We start from the raw sequence: 16,103 nt of genomic DNA on the forward strand, positions 1-16,103 counted from the left end.
AGACTTTTGTCATGTATTTTCTTAATCAAGAAATATTAAACATACAACCGCTATCACATGAGAGTCTGCCGTATTTTGGGGGTTTCAAAAGGATTCACAAATATGAGAATACAGGCGCTGCTACTAGAGAGGAAAGCCAAGGAAAGCTGAGGCTGCGTCCAGGGCTTGTGCAGAGCAAGGGGACAGTAGAAATGGGGATGGGCATCTCTCTGGAGGGACTTGGAAGCAGCCACTCATTTAGTAAGCTCCATGGTGTGGTATCGTGTTAATGAAATACTCACTCCGTTTGTTAATTTTTAAAATGGCTTTAACAAAATCTAAATCCATTTCATGTTGCGTAGACCTAGTCTGAGTTTGGAAGGGTAGCCCAATAGAAATGAAGGTGCTGACTTATTTTATGGCTCTAGTCTTTCAAGAAAAAAGAGTGACATTGCCTTGTGTGATTCTGGGAAGTAGCCTCCCACGTCCCTTCTCTGGGCGAGCGAAAAGGCCAATCTAGGTGCGTAGTGGGGCACCATGCCTGCTTCACACCACCTCTCACCTGTCACCTGGGACCCTTCCTCTCTGCCTTGTGGTTTACAGTCTCATGCCCATTTTCTCTGCTTTGTGGGTCCAGGACTATGCCTGCTTTTTTTTTTTTTTTTTTTTGAGACAGTGTTTTGCTCTGTTGCCCTGGCTGGAGTGCAGTGATGCGATCATAGCTCACTGCAGCCCCGACTTCCCAGGCTCAATTGATCCTCCCACCTCAGTCTCCTCAGTAGCTGAAACCTGGCTAACGTTTTTTATTTTTTGAAAAGACTGGGTCTTGCTGTGTTGCCCATGCTGGTCTTGAACTCCTGGCCACAGGTGATCCAACCATCTCGGTGGCTGTAAGTGCTGGGATTATAGGCGTGAGCCACCACACCTGGCCCTACATCTGCCTTGTTAACAGCCTTATCTCCAGGATCCAGCACAGAACGTGTTGAGAAATGTTTGTTGAACAAATAAGTCAGTGGCTGGATGAATACATGAATAGTTAGGTGTGTCTTTAATTTTACAAAGTAGAGATGAAAATGTTTGAAGGAGATTTAAAAAGTACAGATCACTATTAAATATGCCTTTTTCTTTTTTCCCCTGCATGGATTTCTAGGTCAGAGTGTTGAATGGAAAACCCATTTTTCCCCTTGATTATAGAAATAATATATGCTTGTTCTAAAAACAAAATAAAATGAAAAAGATAAGGAAAAAGCTGACCCTCCCTCCTAATCGCGTCTCCATGCACCTCTGGAGCACACCCTCCTGGTTCTCCTGAGTGTGTTCTGTGTAAGTATCCATTGCCCTTGCCATGGAGCCATCCTTTGCCTTCCGCTGTGCCTGGGAAGCTGACCCCCTCGGGGAATAACGCAGGTTCCTTTGGCCCCTGGCTTCCTGTGAGTTCAGCTGATGAGCAGCGCCTGCAGGAGTCAAGCCTGTGGGCAGAGAGAAATCCTGAGACAGCCGCTCCCTGTGTCCACGTTCTTCTCTGTGTCTGTGCTTGTCTGTCTGTCCGTGCTCATCTCTGCGGCTGCTTGTCCTTCCTGGCTTCAGTTTCCACCACTGCCCCCAACCCTGCATGGTTCCAGTCCTAGCTAGGCCCAAGAAACTCTCTCCACCTGCTTTGTTCTTCATGGGCATGGGGTCCTGAGGGCCCCGCCTTGCTAGCCTGGGTGTCGCCATCCTGTCTGTTCATTTCGCTCTGCACACAGCTCTTGAAGGGGTCCTTTCACTAAAGCTTCTTCCTATGGACCCTATTTGATAAATTCTTCTTTTAGCCAGGACCCTGATTGGAACAAGATGCATCTATAGTCACATAATTGGAGTTGCCCTATATATTCTATTTTATAATCCGCTTTTTAAAGTTAACTATACACTATTATAGGACTCTTTTAAATCCAGCAAATTTAACTACAGGTCCTCATTATTTTACTTGGTAAGATTTTCAACAGGATTTAATGAAATCCCACAAATATTGATTGAGCACCTGTCACGTACAGGATGTAGTCCTGCCCTTAGGCGGGGTACAGAGCCACATGGGCATTAAGACAGATGTGGAAATAATGTGGATGGAAAATACAAGGTGTCATCAGGGAGATGCTAGCTAAGAACCATGGAGTTCAAAGGATAGAGAGAGAGAGAGAGAGAATGGAGGCATCAAGCAAGGCTTCCTGCAGGAGGTATTGTCTGTGATACAACAGGAGGGTGTGGAAGACTTAAAACAAAGCGACCTGGAGCAGGAAGACACCCCAGGCAGAGACAGAAGAGCCAGCACCCGGAGCTGAAAACCTATGGTTGTTTGATTAGTGAAGAGTTGACTTTCTTCCATTGTCCTTTATTCATCTCCTTGAATGCAGTTTTCTGGAATCAATACCGTTTTTCTGTTACCTCTCTAGATTATAATCTGTGGGAGGCCAGGGATGATTCCTTCACATCTTGCTGGAAACCTCCCAGCTAGCCTATGGTAGGGATTCCAAGGACAGGTTTGTTGAGAGAATTTGAATGGCCAACCTATGGCAGGCATGGAGATTTGTTGCCATCTTGGGGTAGGTGTTGAGGGCCAGGCTGAGTGGTTTGTGGGAAACTCTCTGAACCTGGTTCCTTCTGATGATGTCCCCTCTCTCTTTTCAAAGACTTCCTGCTCTTTCAGGCTGAGATGGAATCATAGACGTGAAAATGATTTGACAACAGGGAGGCTATCTCCTGAGAAAATGGGTCCCTTTTTCCCATCAATTCTTTTAAGTGTGGATCGGGAGTGGGAAGGCCACCCCTCTTCATGGAAATGATTCAGGAGGAAACTCAGATGCTCTGGTTTCTTGGCTGGTGTTCACTGGGGAACCCAACAGCAAATGGTTCTGCAGGATCAGGCTGGTCTTTGAGACAGAGGGTAAAACCAGAACTGAGTTGGGCTCTTCTACCAAAGTTAAAAGTTCGGGGAGCTCCTCTTTTCCTGCTGCCCCTCCCTCTCCTCTGGCCAACCCAAGAACAGCCAGAGACCACCAAATTTCGCCTTGAACTCCTCCTTTCTCTCTTGCCCTCCACATCCTACCTATTTCATTGTACTTGGTGGCTCAGGGTCCTGGCAGTTGGGCAAGGGATTATGGCAGAGTTTGGGATACCTGTACAGCGCTCATGTGTTTAGTAACTAGGTACAGCTGCTGATGGTGCAGCAGCAGCAACAACACGGAAGCAGAAGAGGGTATGCCCAGGCATGCACGTGTGCTCTGCCGCACACTGACTGTGTAGATGCCTTTGCCATTCGGCAGCTTCCTGCTGTTAGTTTTAGTGTCCCCTCTGTAAACTGGAGATGGGAACATCTAGCGACCCTCACAGTGTTATTGTGCAAACAAGGGAGAGAAAAGGCAAGTGGAAGCATATAGGACAACACTCCACATGGAGACTTAGCAGATTTTATTATTTTTCTCCTTACACACAAGTACTCTATGTTTTAAAATTCCAAACTCCTGTGGGAATGAAATGTGTTTCTTTGTGAATGGGTATCTGTTACTATCACATGCAGCGCAAATTCTCATGGAGGTAGGGATAGCAGACATCCAGTTTGGGAAGAGGTGTTATAGTTGGGGAGGAATCAGGTTTATGTAGCATTTATTTATTACTCATTCATTTATTCATTTATTTGAGACAGGGTCTTCCTGCTCTGTTGCCCAGGCTGGAGAGCAGTGGTGCCATCCTAGCTCACTGCAGCCTTGACCTCCTGGCTCGAGTGATCGTCCCACGTCAGTCTCCAGAGTAGCTGAGATTATACGTGCATGCAACCATGCCAGGCTATCTGGCTTTCAAAGCAGGTCTATGGAGACTTGCTCTGATGCTATCACCAGTTTCTAAAGTAAAATTAAAATGAAGAAAGGAAAAAAAAAGAAAAAAGAAAATGAAAGTCTTGAGTGTGTGGCTTCCATTTCTAAATCCAGTCATTCTCTTGTCTTGAGAGCTGCAAAATGTGCCATATGTGGTTGCATGACCCTCCCCAAGCCTGTGATACGCTTTTCAGGGAGGAGAGCTGCTCTGAATGCAACCAAGTGGCGTGGATGGAACCCCAGGGTGTCCTGTTATGACAGTCTTGTAAACATCTAGGAAAACCTGTTGGTGGCTGAAAAATTCAGACTCTAAATACTGTTTACTCCTGAATAATTTGTAATTCCTTTCCCAGCTCAAATAACTATAAACCTCTCCAAAGTGCTTTATAAACACTCATTAGAGTCTTACAAAAGTCTTTTGAGTGCCATATGATTATCTCCATTTGGCAAATGAGTAAACTGAGTCACAAAAGTTGAAAGATCTGCTCAAAGTTATGCCAGAAGCAAAGGCAGGGCTGGGCTGGAACCCAGACTTCCCGGCTCCTTGGCTGGTGAACAGCTCCACAGAATGTGCTGGAACTAGGCACGTCCAGGCTCCTGATCTTCCTGGGGCCCCATGGTGCCTCTTGCTTCTGCTAGTGACCCTTCATTCAGTTCACTGGGACTGGCCGAGGTCCCCTGGCTCCTGAGACCTCACTGCCCAAAAGCAAAGACTCCAACTCTGAATAGTCAACTGAGCCACATGCCTGACAACCACCTCTATCTTTTCCTCCTGAACAGGATTCAATTAAACCCCACAGCTGCATGTGGGGCTCTTCTCCAAAGCCTGCTTAGAAGGGCTCACAGAAGGATAAGCAGATAGAGCAGTCAAATTTGGGGTTTTCTGCTTTTCTGTTTGTTGATCAGCTGAAAATAGCCAGGATTAGGTGAGTGAGCTAAATATTTCCTGGTTTTTTGGCTGCCTTGCATTTGAACCCACTTCTCATATTGGGACTCTGCCATCCACCAGGGAAACAGGAAAGGCTGGCTACTAGCTCTCCGAGACCCCTGGCAGTGGGGTGTGGACACAGGACCCAAGCTTGGCCAGCTGGACCAAATGAGCAGTGAGTGAGGAGAATCAGCCCGGGGACACTGGAGACTTGAGCTGAAGGTGGGCGGTGGAGGTCCCAGCATCCCACACCTGTTAGCAGTGGTGCCATGGGGCTGGCAGGGTGGCCAGGGTCTCAGGGAAGTACCTCATCATCAGGTTGGACAGTGCAAGACCTCAGCTGCGGTGAAAGCTGACAACCCCTGGTGTGCTTTGCTTCCTGTTCATTTCCAGAAACTTCCGGGTTGACTTGTGAGTTACTGGTTAGTCTTCCAACTAATTTTTTTCTTGGTGACATTCACAAGAGTCAGGAGTTTTGTTTATTTGTATCTTCATGGGTACGAGTTGGAAAATGAGAAAGATTTTCTTTTTCCATCCTCTCTCAACATATTATTGAGAGATGAGCGCCCAGAGCTAGGATGTGACCGTTGATAAACAGAGATGGTGAAAATGCTGTTAAGAAAGAAAGGCAGTAAAGTTTAGGATGTGAGGTTAGAGGATGGTCTAGCTCATTGTTCTCCTGCAGGCCTGAACCCACATCAACAATATCGGTTGGCAAGCCACTATCACATCACATTGAGACCACCTGTACCACTGTCATCAGGACCAGCAGCACTGCCCGGCACCGTAACCATGACGGTCATGACTAAGTCAGCGTCTCTGTGTACTCACCTCCTGTCTTCCTCTAAGCTCCTCTCAACAGATTCTCTTTGTCCAGGGTTCTTAGCCAGCTTGGATGTGAAGCTGAGGTGGGACTGCTTACAGCCGTAAGTAGGGAGCAAAGACTATGCCCGCGCCCGAGCCCTGGATGTGGCTGTATCCACGCTGCGTGGGCATGTGATGGTGCTGTCCATCTGGAAATCTTAGAAAATGGTGTTTTTACCTGTGCTCATGGCCGTGGGCAAAAGGCCTCTTATAGACTCTTAGAAGAAGATAACATAATAAAAGCTAATATTTTTTGAGTGCTTATTATGTAAAATCTCCTTTAATTTTTCCACCATCCTTATGAGAAAGGTGTTATTATTATCCCTATTTTACCCAGTCTCGGTGGTGAAGACAGCCCGCCTCTGCTGCTACCTTGCTGCAGCGCCCTTGCAGGAGCCTACAGGCTCCTGGGTGGTTTCCAAAGCTGACTCTACATCAAAATTCCACAAAAAGACGAGACAACTGCAGATTTCCAGGGTCCACGCCCAAAGATTTTAATTCAGTAAACCTTGAGAGGGTGAGGGTGAGGGCTTGGAGATGGAATTATTGCAAGCATCCCAAGGGATTCTGAAGGAATCTGCCCATGGACAAGCCCCCGGGAACACTGGCTGACACAAGCACATATGTGGCCATTCCCGTTCTGTGCGTTTGGCTGAGAAGGTGTGTAGGTCACAGTATTCTTTCCTGCTAAGCCTCGACTTGGCCTCAGAATCTGTCTCAGTGCAGGCAGTGACTAGCAATCATTTGCAGGTGGCTTCAAGACAAAACCAATTTGTCATCCTCAGCCTAGAGCCTCCAGAAAGGGTACTGAAGAAGCTGAGTTTTATCAGCCCACCAATTCAACAAAGAAAATGACAGAGTATCTCTGCACCTCTGGCTTCTTTCTACTGTGTTATGGGGGGGAGAAGATCATCAAACTTTTCACCTTCCTGGAGAGGGCGGATTCTTATCTCTAAATTACTCTATTAGTTAGGGAATGCTGGCTATTATAACATTTTATAACATGTTATAGCTGTCATTGAAACTGTTCTGTGGTTAGTTTTTTTTTTTTTTTAAGCAATCAAATGATCAGGTTCTACCCCATGAATTGGATTAGCTTGCACATGTTGGACCCATTAGTTAGGATGGCTCTCAACACCAAATCAGTCACATTTAATCAGCAGCAGGGAATGGGGAAGGGGTCCTGTTCCATCCAGCCCGTCAGGTTCCAGGCAGATGAAGGCTCTGTCGTCCTTAATGTGTGTTTACTTGATCCCCCAGGTGTTGACCTCCAGGAGACAGATGGTAGTGAAAGATAGTGGAGAATTGCCCAGGAAGCTTTTTTATTTTATTTTTATTTTTTAACGGAGTTTCACTCTTATCACCCAGGCAGGAGTGCAGTGGCGAGATGTCGGCTCACTGCAATCTCTGCCTCCCAGATTCAAGCGATTTTCCTGCCACAGCCTCCCAAGTAGCTGGGATTACAGGCATGTGCCACCATACCTGGCTAATTTTGTATTTTTAGTAGAGACGCGGTGTCACCATGTTGACCAGGCTGGTCTTGAACTCCTGACCTCAGGTCATCCACCTGCCTCGGCCTCCCAAAGTGCTGGGATTACAGGTGTGAGCCACCGTGACCGGCCCAGGAAGTTTTACAGATCGTTGGCAGAGGGAAAATTGGCCGGAACCCCGTCACATGGCTATGCTCAACTGTAAATAGTCTAGGAAATAGAGCCCAGCTTGCCCAGGAGGAAAGGGAAGCGGGTTTGATGAGTAGCTAGGAGGAAAGGGAAGCGGGTTTGATGAGTAGCTAGCCAGAGTTCCCTTGGAGCTAGGGGGGTCTGTGGCCATGCCCTAGAAGGAGTGATTGAGTCCCGCAGAATCCACAGTGGGTAGTTCTTGTGTTCGTGACATGTAATCTTGTCACTCTTGAGTTGTTCCCATATTAGACAATTAAAATACATTCAATGGGACGGTTTTCAAATTTTGAGTAGTAAACACATACACGCACACACACACACAAAATCTAAGAACAATAAATACTTTAAAATTCTTTGGCGGGCGGATCACGAGGTCAGGAGATCGAGACCATCCTCGCTAACACGGTGAAACCCCGTCTCTACTAAAAAATACAAAAAAATTAGGCGGGCGTGGTGGCGGGTGCCTGTAGTCGCAGCTACTCAGCAGGCTGAGGCAGGAGAATGGCGTGAACCCGGGAGGCGGAGCTTGCAGTGAGCCGAGATCGCGCCATTGCACTCCAGCCTGGGTGACAGAGCAAGACTCCATCTCAAAAAAAAAAAAAAAAAAAATTCTTCTTCCTCATTTGAACACTCTATAGAAATATTTTTGGAGTTCTGGAATTATCTCTATTATTTAACAATCTCATAACTTTTGTGGAGCTCTTTGCAGTTATCATCATAGAATGCCTGTCCAGCTCACCTCATGGTTTTGTTTTTTTAGCTGTTTGTCTTCCAAACTGTTTTCTTCAGCTCTAAGGGAAGCCTGTCAGAATCTGTCCTGGTCTTCTCCATATTCTTAAATGAAGACTGGAGGGATAAATGGAAGTTTCTGGCTTCTTTGGAAAAATGTTAATCTGGTTCTTTAATCTTGGAAGCAGGTGTCCGTGGTAAGGAAAATGTGTGCTCTGAGGCCACCTCTGGTGTGTGTGTGTGTGTGTTTGGGGCTGGAGGGTGTGGGGTGTCACCTGGCCAGAGCATTGAACCTCTTATTGTTTCCATTTACACAATGAGGATAATAACACCAACCTCACAGATGGTAGTGAGGTGTAGGGGAGGCAGTGCCTGATGTATGGTAGGCATCCAAACTGGTAAGTGTTGTTATTCCTATTGTTAATGCCAGAGTCAAAGCGCTCAGACATGGCTCGGGATGTGTGGGTAGAATTTATACGTAGGGATAAGAATCTGTACATATAGACGCAGAACAAAAGTGTGGTCAGGGATGTTCTCCCGCTGGCCCACCCCCTGAAGGGCTTCTAGTGGGGGTGTCTCCCAGAGCCCTCCCTTATAACAAACCCTGTATGCCCTCCAGCCCTCGCTGCACAGTGACTCAGTTTCCCCTGTGATAAAAGGGGATTCGACTACTTCTAAACTTGCCTGTAAAACACATTGAGAGCCTTGAAATAAAGGTGGTATTTAGTGTGAGTTCAAAGCGTTATGTAATTATTTTATTGCCCCTTTTATTCCTGAGTTTTCTTTCTGTTTGCTCTGCTTACAAACCCAAGCTACAGCCATAAAACCACTTTTATGCCAGCGCCTTTCACACACATTGTGTACTACCCACACACGGCCATCAAGGTGCAAAGTGCTCAGGAGGATGAGCGTGGAGAAGCAGAACAGGAGCGCCGGCAATTTCCGCCTAATTGAGGCCATTACTGTGCACTGTCACTGAAACTGGGTCATGGTTGATGCTTTTTTTTTTTTTTTTTTTTTTTAGCTATCCAAATGACCAGCTTCTGTCTCGTGAATTGGATTAGCTTGCTCATGGGGGACCTGTTAGTGAGGATGGCCCCCAACTTTAAATCAATTCTGTTTCTCAAGCCATCATTCCTTCTTGTAGATTCAGAGCCTATGTCCTGCCACCATTCTTTCCAGAGTCCCATTACCTGAAACCATAGGATTTTGTTTTTGTTTTTGAGACAGAGTCTGTCTCTGTAGCCCAGGCTGGAGTGCAGTGGCACAATCTAGGCTCACCGCAACCTCTGCCCTCCAGGTTCAAGCAATTCTCTTGCCTCAGCCTCCCAAGTAGCTGGGACTACAGGTGCAAGCCACCACACTCAGCTAATTTTTGTATTTTTAGTAGAGACAGGGTTTCACCATGTTGACCAGGCTGGTCTCGAACTCTTGAACTCGACCTTCCAAAGTACTGGGATTACAGGTGTGAGCCACCGTGCCTGGCCTTGAAACTATATGATTAAAGAAGCTTTGAGTTGGAAAAGACCCTAGAGGTCTGCTGACGTCACCGCGCACCCAGGTGGGAGTCCCTTTTACAGCATCCCACGTGGACAGTGGCACAACCTTTGCAGCAAGCACAGGGTCCACCCTCACTATGTGGAGAGGCCTCCCATCCTATCATTGGGTGGATGTGGTTGCAAAATGTTTTTCCTTACACCAACAGAAACGTGACTAGACTCAGGTGAGTCCCATGGAGCAAGAAAGGCTTCGGAAGCTCTGTCAGTCTCAGACCTCTTTAAACCCCTGAGCGGGAACGGAAGAAATTCAGGATCCGAGGGGGCATTTCCATTCTGGTTCTTTCTGAACTTGCTTTTACAAACCCTGGCAAGTGGCAGCCCATTTAAATGAGGCACTGCTTGGGGTGAATTTAACAGGATTGAGCCTTCAAGGGCAGCATCTTTGTTGCTGTTCTGATCTGTGCCTTTCACTTTTAGTTAAAATAAGGAACTGCAAGCCAACATATTATGGAAGAACAAGGGAAGCCTCTCTGGCATCTGCCTAACCCAGCAGGAGCTTAAAGGGAATGATCCAGTCCTCAAATTTATGGACTAAATCATTTATTCAGTTGCATTCAACACATTCCTACTGTGTGAACAGTCCTGCGGGATAAGAGAATTCAGATCCTTACGCTTGAGAAACTTACAAACTCCTTAGGGAGGTGGGAAACTTTAGCTGGACAAGATCACTGTACACCTCGCCCCTACGGAAATCTCACCTTCAGACATTGGAGAAGTGCAGTGGCCATTTGGAGCATCTGTTCTTCCTCCCTCCATTGGTCTTTGGGTCACACACACCCCAGAGAACAACTTCCTTCTGTCAGTCAGCCATCTCACCGCATGGACCTAGAGAGCAAGGAGAATGTGAGTGGGTGTGGCGCTGCAAGGCAAGAAACCTGACTCTGAAGACAGGTCCAGCCAGGGAGAGCTGGTTCTGCGGCCAGACAGTGACAGCCAGACGCTGGGGTTGGTGGTTAGATGCTTTGCAGGGAGCCCATGAAAAAAGCTTTGTAAAATTGTATGGAATAAATGAACACGTGAGGGAGTAAATGAACCTGTAATCTACGCTATGTCTGCCCATGGTCCCAAAGTATTACCCAACTCCATCCTCATTCTTCTGTGCCATATGCTTTAGTCCAGATGGCTCAGGGAAGGAGATTTCTAAAACCAAACAATTCTAGACATCTCTTGCATCTGAGTGCATCCTCACACTCCTTTCCTAAGAGACTTTATAGAGCAGAGGATTCTAGAAGCAAGGTCTTGTGGGATTCTCCCTTTTTTAATCTCTCAACAAAGATAGGCAGAGGAATTTATTATTATCCATTTAAGTTGACTGGTGTCCAAGAAAATCCAGCAGTGAGTGCACTAACGTTTAGGCAGAGCCTTTTAATGTGAGCTCAAAGCACTTGGGAAAAATTTTATATTCATAGTGTTCAAGTGAAGCAAGTAGATGTCAAGAATTATTATCCCATTTAATAGGTGGAAAATCTGAGGCCCTCATTCATAGAATGAGTCAAGAATACAGCTTGGGAGAGATGCCATGTCTTTCTCTGCCTGCACAAGTAGGTGAAATACCACGCAGATATCTCTGTAACATGGGTTTTGGCATATTTGCCTTCTCTGAAGTCGGCTTTCCCTGGTCAGGGTTCCTGCAGGAGCCAGATGGTGGGGGATGGGTGCAAAGTCATCTATACCTTTGCCATGTCAGTCCCTGGGAGGGGAGGATGGTGGGCTTCTCTCCAGGGGGCCTCTGCCAGTGTGTTCCTGCACTGTCTAGAGTCTCTTGGCAATTCATATTTCTTGTACACTCTTCATTCTTGCCCTCTTCCTCCTGGGACACAGGGACATACCTCACCTTCCCCAGTGAGTCCCAAACCCAGCTTATTCTTTTCTGCTGCATCTCCTGGGAATTCTCAGTGTCTTCAGCCTCAGGGTGTCCATTCCTGAGCTAACCACTCACCTTCCTCATTGCCTTCTTTGGTCACACACACGGCTATGCCTACGGCTATGCTCAGAGTCACACAGAATTGTCTCACTTCAAAAATATTGGGCCCAGAAGTCTCCCTCTCTGACTACAAACTCTTTCGCCACTTGCCAAGAAATGTTTCTGACTTTAACCATCCTCTACTCCACTGTAGGCCCATGGCCTACCCATTTCAATAGTGCTTCCTCGAGCCTATGAACCCCCTCCTGCATCTCCTAGAGTCTTTACTGAATATTATGTCAATTCTCAGCCTCAGCTCTAAATGCTCATGGTTTCCAAAAACATACCTACAACCCACATAGGTCCTGAGCACCAAAGCCTGATGTCCAGTTGCCCAGTGGACAGACATCTCCACTGGGACATCTCATAAGCACTAAAAACCTCAATGTACTGAAACCTGAATTTATATTTCTCTCCCCAAATGTGCTCCATTTCCATGTTCCCTTTCTCAACATCCATCCAGTGAAAAGGTTGCTCAAGCCCAAGTCCAGAGCCACCCTCGGCACGCTCATCTTCCTGAGCCCCCCACTTCCATCGGCCACCCAGGTGCTTGTCAGTTTGCCCACTTTCTCCCTCTCCACAGCCCTTTTCCTGGTTCAGATGTTCTGTCTCCCTTGTTGGGATCATGTCAACCTCTTCCTCACTTGACTCTGGCTCTGGGCTTGTGCCTTCAACTGATTCTCCAAACCGTAGCAAGAGGGATGCCTCAAATCACAGATCAGATCCATCTCTCCTTAAAGCCCTGCAGCAGCTTCCTGTGGGCCCTCAGGATAGAATTCAAACACTTCCAGGACCTGGACATCTCCTGTCCCTCCGCAGCCCTGCCTCACCCTTCATTCCAGAGCCACCAAACCACAGTCAGTCCCTTCTATGGTTTTGGGTCTCCTGTCTGGGAACTTTGCACCTGCTGTTCTCTGCTTGAACTCTCACTTTCACCCACGTGACCTGGCTCACTCCTCACTCTCCCGCATGTCTCAGCTTGGAAGTCACCAATTCCTGAAAGCCTTCCCTGACCCTCACGTCCAGGTTAGATCCCCCACCTGGATTCCCACAGCACCATGTTATTCCCCTACCACAACCCTAGTCATGCCCTTTAGCGAAGAGCCAACAGTTATTAAGCACCTGCTGTGTTAGGCTGCTTCTTAGGACTTTGTAAGAATGATCACATTTAATCCTATGAAGTAGGTACTGCTATTATCCTATTTTTTAGATGAACAAACTGAGGCAAGAGCAGTCACACACACATAGAGTCAGTAAGTGGTAAAGTTGGGATAGAAACCAAGACAATCTGACTCATGGATGTTACACCGTGTGTTAGAATTAGCCTTGAAACAAAGACACAAGCTCGTGCCCTGTGCCAAGAAAGTTTCCGATGACAGTGGCAGTGGTGGTGGTAGGATTTAATCCGTTGGCAGAAGTCTGTATTTCTAACAATCTCTGATTCAAATGGGCAGCACCCATGTCCATTTCTGTTTATTGCAATTGTATGATGTTTCTTACCTTCACTCTGCAACAAGCTTGGTGAAGACAGAGAACATGTATCTGAGGACCTTCATCTCCCCTCAGTTCCTAGACCAGCACTAGCTCATAGCCAACCCTCCATCAAGGTAGAGGGAGAGAGTAAGTGGCTTTTACCCTGTGCTTTCTGAACTCCTGGGATGCTAGAAAGAGCCAGATAACCTTGTCCACTGAACCCACAAATTCACTCTCTTCATCCCTTCCTCACTCCACTTCCTTCCCAGTAGTTGTTGGAGTTTTTGAATTTTCCCTCTGTGAGCCCTTGCCCTCCCCTGCCATGTTCTCAGCAAAGGCCCTGGCCTCCAGGTCCATGAGAACAGGATTCCCCAGAGCAAGAGCTCTTCCCTAGCCTCCTCTACTTCCAAAGGGGCTGGAATCTTCACCCCTTGAACCCTTCCCTTTGTAGAGCACAGAAGAAGCGGAGCCCTCCTCCTGCCCTGGGCTCCCCTGCCCCACGTGTTCCTGGAGAGCGCCCTTGTGCCACTGTTGTAACCACAAGGTGACTTGCTTGTTCTCATCCTTCATGACTCCCCCTCCTCCCATGCCCCACTTTGTTAATTTCACTCTCCTCTCAAAACTCCTCACAGTACCAGTGATGGGGTATAAATGCAGCTGGACATCGAGGCTCCCACAGACAGACCCAAACCTATCTTCCAAGTGGTAACTTCTTTTCTCTCCTCTTCTTCAAATAGGTCTCTTCCTTACACATTTCTGCCGTTCCTTTCTCTCTCTGCCTTGCCTCTCCCTTTTCTCCCGCCACAGCCTTATCCAACCTCCCAGCCCAGCTTGGACTCAGCTTTCCTAGGAGGCTCCCAGACAGTCCAGTGGGCTCTCATTTCTTTGAGTGTATTCAGCAGTTGGCTGATGCCGCATCTCCAGCAATTGCCCTAGGTTGTCTTATCTCCCTAATGGCCCGTAAACCCCTTGAGGGCAGGATCTGGACTTTGTACTCTAAAAAGGTCTTCATACTAGAGAATGCTCCACACATGTGTGATGCTTCGGGGAGTCCCATCCTTCATCAGAGATTCCCACTGGTGCCAGCTCATAGCTCATCATGACGTGTCCCAGATGGTAACAGGGAGTAGCCTATGACAAGCAGGAGTTTTTCCCTGAAGTCTTCCTGTTTATTGCACCGGGCTGGCTGCAAGACTTTGAGGATGCTGCCCCAGGGGTCAGCAGAGTAACTGGGGCAGGAACCATGATCGCTGTGCCTGGATGCTGGCCAGTGTGGCCCCACCAGAAGAGGCCGGGAGCCAGAGCTGCATGCTTCTGTCAGCACCAGCCTCCTAAAAACACTCTCGACTTTCTCCAAGCATGGATTGCCTGAGCTCCCCTCCTGCTCCGCAAAGAGTCTGGGGAACAAGTCAGACAGGCTCAGCTGTGGGAGGCTGGAGCAAAAAGACCAATAAAACTGACTTTATTTGTAATGTTCCCAAGTTTGTGATTTTGTTATTTCTACTCTGTTTCCTGGGAGCAATGAAACAAGGAAACGGAACAAAAAATAACAAAACCCTGCTCTAAGTATACATGAACTTTAAGGCCTCCCTCCGGCTCCCTCTCTTCCTCCTTCCTCACCAGGTTTGCCTGGCTGACCCTTCCAGCCAGTGAATTCCTTTCCCAGATTGAGTGTTTTCCATTTTAATTTTTATGGCATTTCCCTGGATTAATGGTTAACGCATTCATTTTCTCCCCTCCACCCTCCATTATCAAAGAGTGCTTTGAATAACCATTAACTCTCTGGTTAACCGAAAGAAACACGTTAATCATCTACAAGTCCTGGGGCAGGAAAATTATTCTTGGTAACCTTCTCCCATTGGCAAGAGAACCACTGTCCCTGAGCAGCTCACCTTCAGCCACACCTGGGTCTAGAAGCTTGCAAAACCCCTCCGGTAATCTTGTTACGAGGACTTAGTAAACCGAGGTCATAAACTGCTGAATGGCTAAGCGCTGTGCTTTTCAACCCAGCCACCACTGGTTCTCTAGGACCCTATAAAGAGACAAGGCTGGGCTGCTTCTTCTTCCCCTCCTTTTTTTTTTTTGATTGTTTTGCCAGTAAAGTCTCATCTATTGTACATTCCTTGTTACTGGGAAACTCAAGTGGCTGTACAGGCTGTTCTTGGAGCTACAGTTAAAAGCGCTTTGACCCAAACACACACGTGGCGTCATCCTGAGCTCTGTTTGCGTGGGGCCGGGACACCGGACTAGGAAACCTCTCCCTGCTCTAGCAACTGAGTGTGGCCAGGATTGAAGGACCACAGGGGGTGGCTCTGGATGCAGCAATCCAAGTCCCCTTTTCAGGGAGGGTGACCTCTTTCTGAAGTTCAGTGGATGGCCCCCTTCCAGGGATAGGCAGACAGGAGGAGGAGGAAGAAGAAAAGGAGGAGGAAAGCTCTCAACAGCCCCCCACCCCCAACCCATCCAGGAGAGAAGGACTGCAGTCCCCGAGACCAGCTGGAGGAGTGGCATGTGCACGGTGTGCCCGCAGGGTAGAGCGCGCCATCTTGGAGAGATGCCTCTTTCATTCACAAAGCGGATCTGTTGCAGAGCCCAGAGCCCCGGGGAGAGCAGGGCGGCGTCCAAGTGCTTGCTGGGTTTGGCTTGCACTCCCTCTCCCTTAAAGAAGACAGAGGCGGAAGGGAGAGGCTGTTCTTTGGAGGGGAGCCTCAGGCACTGCTAGACTTATTAGGAAAGATATTGCTGGGGTCTTGGCAAGCCGTGGGTGCAGCGCTCCTCATCGTCATTCTGGTGCGGCTGGTTACTGTCACCCTGCCTCCTCCCCGCCGGCCTGCGAGCCTCTCTGTTCCAGATCCAAACATTTCCACATTAGGCAGCCTGCATGTGCATTTCCCTGGCAGTGGAGGGAAAGGCACCCCTGTGACCTGGGATGACCGACGACGGGGACTTGCCCTCCTCCCCCACAGGTGCACTTGCTCTTTTCTGGGCCAGCCTTGTGATCTGGTGTCCAGGCACTTGGCAACATTTAGCAAGTGTTCCTCAGTGCTCTGTTTGGTAGTTAACGCTGTTGACACAGACACC

At 47.8% G+C, this 16,103-nt stretch overlaps 1 long non-coding RNA gene across 2 annotated transcripts; it reads right to left on the reverse strand.

Moving 5' to 3' along the window:
- Positions 1-3,705: 3,705 nt before the first annotated feature.
- LOC115835080 lies at positions 3,706-15,011 on the reverse strand. 2 transcript variants are annotated; one of them, XR_004029997.1, is made up of 4 exons: positions 14,915-15,011; positions 10,285-10,411; positions 5,587-5,776; positions 3,706-5,367 (listed from the first exon to the last, which is right to left on the reverse strand). It is a non-coding gene; the product is annotated as an uncharacterized LOC115835080 (long non-coding RNA). The 2 variants fall into 2 exon arrangements; XR_004029998.1 differs by lacking the exon at positions 5,587-5,776.
- Positions 15,012-16,103: the final 1,092 nt, after the last annotated feature.

The sequence above is a fragment of the Nomascus leucogenys genome, chromosome 5 (assembly GCF_006542625.1).
Source record: "Nomascus leucogenys isolate Asia chromosome 5, Asia_NLE_v1, whole genome shotgun sequence".
In the NCBI taxonomy this organism is placed as follows: Eukaryota; Metazoa; Chordata; class Mammalia; order Primates; family Hylobatidae; genus Nomascus; species Nomascus leucogenys.